Here is a 4,421-nt window from a genome sequence, read left to right as displayed (position 1 = left end):
ATTTGTGACTGCTTTTCCTAAGCAAGTGCCTGGCGGGGACATCGATGCCACACCTTGACTGAAGATGGTTAGAAGGTATTGGCGAAGCTGTCATCAGGCACAACAATGCTGAGAAAACAAAGTGCAGTTTTTATAAAGTGTAGTTGTGCAACTGTTGTTTCTATGCTGCGGTAGTTGATGGAACCAATCGATGAAACCAAACACATTCTACTTGTACCTCTCCCTGAAAGCAATCGCATCTTGCTTACACCATCTCTTCTCCACATTGCACTGCACTCGTGCTTCTCTGTGGTCTTGCGAGCGCTTGGTGCTCCAATGGCCGCAGTGGTGGCCACCATGGTGGTTGGACCACTAGTCAAAATCGTGATGGAGAAGGCGTCCAACTACCTCCTCGACCAGTACAAGGTGATGAAGGGCATGGAGAAGCAACATGAGGTCCTGAAGCGCAAACTTCCTGCCATCCTGGATGTCATCACTGATGCTGAGCAGGCAGCAGCCCACAGGGAAGGGGCAGCGGCCTGGCTCGAGGCCATCAAGAAGGTGGCCTACGAGGCAAATGAAGTCTTCGATGAGTTCAAGTATGAGGCGCTTCGTCGTAAGGCCAAAAAGGAGGGACACTACAAGGAGCTTGGCTTCGATGTGGTAAAACTCTTTCCCACACACAACCGTTTCGTATTCCGTAACAGGATGGGAAGAAAGCTCTGCAAGATTGTGCAGGCCATCGACATCCTTGTGGCCGAAATGAACGCCTTTGGCTTTAAGTATCAGCAACAACCGCCGGTATCCAGTCAGTTGCGGCGGACGAATCATGCTATGGCTGACCCAGAGGAAATCAAGGAAATCATCAATGAATCCAGAGCCAATGATAAGAGTGAAATTGTTAGTAGACTAGTTGGGCAAGCTAACAATGCAGATCTTACAGTTGTTCCCATCGTTGGAATGGGTGGTCAGGGCAAGACCACGTTAGCACAACTTGTCTACAATGACCCTGCCATTCGGAAGCATTTCGGTTTGCTGCTATGGGTGTGTGCCTCTGACTGCTTTGATGTGGATTCTCTAGCTACAAGTATAGTTAAAGAAGCTCCTGAGAAGATGGATGATGGTAAAGAAGCAGCCACATCCAAGAAGACACCACTGGATGTTCTTCAGAATGTAGTGAGCGGGCAACGGTACCTCCTTGTATTGGATGATGTCTGGGCACGGCAGGTTAAGTTTTGGAGACAGCTCAAGGCCTGCCTTCGACATGGTGGCATTGGTAGTGCGGTCTTGACAACAACTCGTGATGGTGGAGTGGCTGAAATAATGGATACTGCTAAAGCTTATAATCTCATAGGTTTGGAAGATAAATTCATAAAGAAAATCATCGAGACAACAGCATTCAGTCATTTCAAGAAGGCAGAGAAAAGGCCCACCGAGTTGGTGGGTATGGTTGATGATATTGTGCAGAGATGTGTTGGTTCTCCTTTAGCTGCAACAGCACTAGGCTCCGTACTGTGTACCAAGACCAGTAAGGAAGAGTGGGAGGCTATATCAAACAGAAGTAACATTTGCACCGAGGAGACAGGAATCTTACCAATACTCAAGCTCAGTTACAATGACTTGCCATCATATGAAGCAATGCTTTAATTTTTGTGCTGTATTTCCCAAAGATTACGAGATTGATGTGGACAAGCTGATCCAACTATGGATTGCACATGGGTTCATCCAGGAACAACAAGTTCCTCTTGAAACTGTTGGCAAACAGATTTTCCGTGAACTGGTCTCAAGGTCATTCTTCCAGGATGTTAAACAAATCAAAGCCACTGATTATGAAATTAAATACAACAGGTTGTGTTATTCGAGAACTACATGTAAAATCCACGATCTTATACATGATGTTGCACTTTCTGTAATGGGGAAAGAATGTGCCTTGGCAAGTGACGAACCAGGCAAGATTGAATCTGTTGTCGCAACCGAGGAAACAAGTCAGAGTGAGTGGCTTCCAAACACGGCTCGTCATTTATTTTTGTCATGCAAGGACCCTGAAGGAAAATTGGATAGTTCTCTAGAGAACAACTCTCCAGCTATCCAAACTCTTCTGTGTGATGATGGTATGGATATTCCATTGAAACATATATCAAAATTTAGCTCTTTGCAAGCACTACAACTACGTTTCAGTTCACTTCCTCTGAAACCAAGGCATCTACATCACTTGAGGTACCTAGATCTTTCAGGAAGTTGGATCAGAGCACTTCCTGGAGATATTAGCATTCTTTACAACCTGCAAACGCTTAACCTCTCTGGCTGTATACGCCTTGAAACACTTCCGAGACAAATGAAGTATATGGCTGCCCTCCGTCACCTTTACACTCATGGTTGCCCAAAGCTGGAGAGCATGCCTAGAGACCTCGGAAAACTCACATCCCTACAAACACTTACATGTTTTGTAGCAGGTAGTGGCTCTAATTGTAGTAACGTTGCAGAGCTCAAGAATTTAAAACTTTGTGGTCAACTAGAGCTAAATCATCTAGAGAACGTAACAGAAAAAGATGCAGAAATAGCAAACCTCATGAAGAAGGAACTAAGAGAACTGACATTAAGATGGACCTTTGGATCGGATAATGTTGTTGAGGAAAAAAGTCACAAGGGTGCTGCAGGAGTGCTCGAGAAACTCAAACCTCGTGATGGGCTGCAGGCTATAAGGATATACTCCTATACAGCCATCACCTCCCCGACATGGATGTCAATGTTGCAAAATATTGTTGAGATCCATCTTGTCGAATGTGAAAAACTGCAATGGTTGCTCAACCGTGACATTGATACATCCTTCACATTTCCAAATTTGAGGAACCTTGTGCTAGCAGGTCTTTTCTGTTTGGAGAGATGGTGGGAAATACATAATGGGATGGATAGAGAACAGATAATGTTTCCTCGGCTTGGGAAATTGTATATTACTCATTGTAAGAAGTTGACAGCATTGCCAGGACATCCAACCTTCCCTAAGCTCCAGGATATTTTTATTAAGAAATGTCCAGGGTTGACAACTACAGCTAAATCACCAGAGCTCAGTGTATTAAACATGGAAGCACACGATGTAGAGTTGTTCTTGTGGGTAGCGAGACATATGACTTCATTGACCAATCTAGATCTGACTAGCATTGGGCATAGCACAGATACAACCTCGATGGGGGTTGAGAATAGTTTCAGGGAATTGGTGAACGTCAAGGAGAATGGGAATGATCAAGACTTTCCTCTAGAAGTTTTAGTGTTGAAAGACTTTAAGTCAGTTGTAAGTGTAACAGAGTTGTGTGCATGCTTTGTACACCTTCAAGAGTTGTCAATTGTGAATTGCCATGCTCTCGTCCACTGGCCAGAAACATTGTTTAAAGGATTGGTATCCTTGAGGAAGCTTCGGATTGAGGACTGCAATAATTTGACTGGATATGCACAACCTTCTGCTGAGCCATCAACATCATCAGAAACCAGTCAGCTCCTGCCACGTCTAGAGTCTCTAACGATACAAAGTTGTGGAAACTTGGTTGAGCTCTTCAACGTCCCTGCTTCTGTCAGGACAATGTACATTAATAATTGCAGTAAGCTTGAGTCCACATATGGCAGGAAGCAGCAGCAGGGACAGTCAGTATCATCGATTCGTCAAGGGTCATCCAGTATAGAAGAATTATTTCTACACTACTGTGATGGCTTAATAGGGGTCCTCTATTTTCCCCCGTCCCTCAAGAAATTAGACATTTTTAACTGTGGTGGGTTGGCATCTCTGGAATCCTGCTCTCCCGAGCTCCAATCCTTGGAGTTCCTCCAGTTTCTGGGTTGCAAGAGCCTGGAATCCCTACCGGATGTGCCGCAAGCATACTCATCTCTCCAATTTCTTTACATTAGATACTGCCCTGGTCTGAAGACGCTCCCTGCAAGCCTGCAGCAACGCCTTGGCAGCATCAAGGAGGAATACATAGATGCCCATCTTTATGGAAGTAAGCACGCAGCAATTACCTTCTCTATTACTACCTGCTAGCGGCTGTTAAATGTGCTACTTCACTAGTAGTACGGCATAAAAACAGAGCAAATTAAATATTCCTTCATCTAAATTCGGCATTTCTTTAATTTGTGCAGAGCCTATGCTGCTGGAACCGAAGACATGGAAATATATCTGCAAAGGTTAATCTGCTATTCCCAAAGACTCGGAAGATATGCTGTCCGCAGGTGATATTGTGCCCCTCAGAATTTTTTTGACGAAAAAAAAACATGCCCCATCACTATATGTTTGGCTTTATGTTCTGGTGTTGATTGTGTATGTTTTTTTTTCTTCTAGCACGTACAGACGGACGGAAAAGAGGGATCACTTGAGTAGAACTATTGTCTTGCAAGACCCGCCAGGATCAGTAGTTGTTGTTGCATGCTATTTTGTGATGCTGTTGCCAGGAGCA

At 44.4% G+C, this 4,421-nt stretch overlaps 1 pseudogene; it reads left to right on the top strand.

Annotated features, from left to right (window-relative positions):
* The first annotated feature begins 315 nt into the window (after positions 1-315).
* Positions 316-4,157, top strand: LOC125527358 (disease resistance protein RGA2-like; annotated as a pseudogene).
* Positions 4,158-4,421: the final 264 nt, after the last annotated feature.

The sequence above is a fragment of the Triticum urartu genome, chromosome 7A, assembly GCF_056163025.1.
Source record: "Triticum urartu cultivar PI428250 chromosome 7A, HENAU_Tu73, whole genome shotgun sequence".
Taxonomy (NCBI): Eukaryota; Viridiplantae; Streptophyta; class Magnoliopsida; order Poales; family Poaceae; genus Triticum; species Triticum urartu.
The sequence above is the reverse complement of the archived record's forward strand: the minus strand, read 5'-3'. Positions and strand labels throughout refer to the sequence as shown.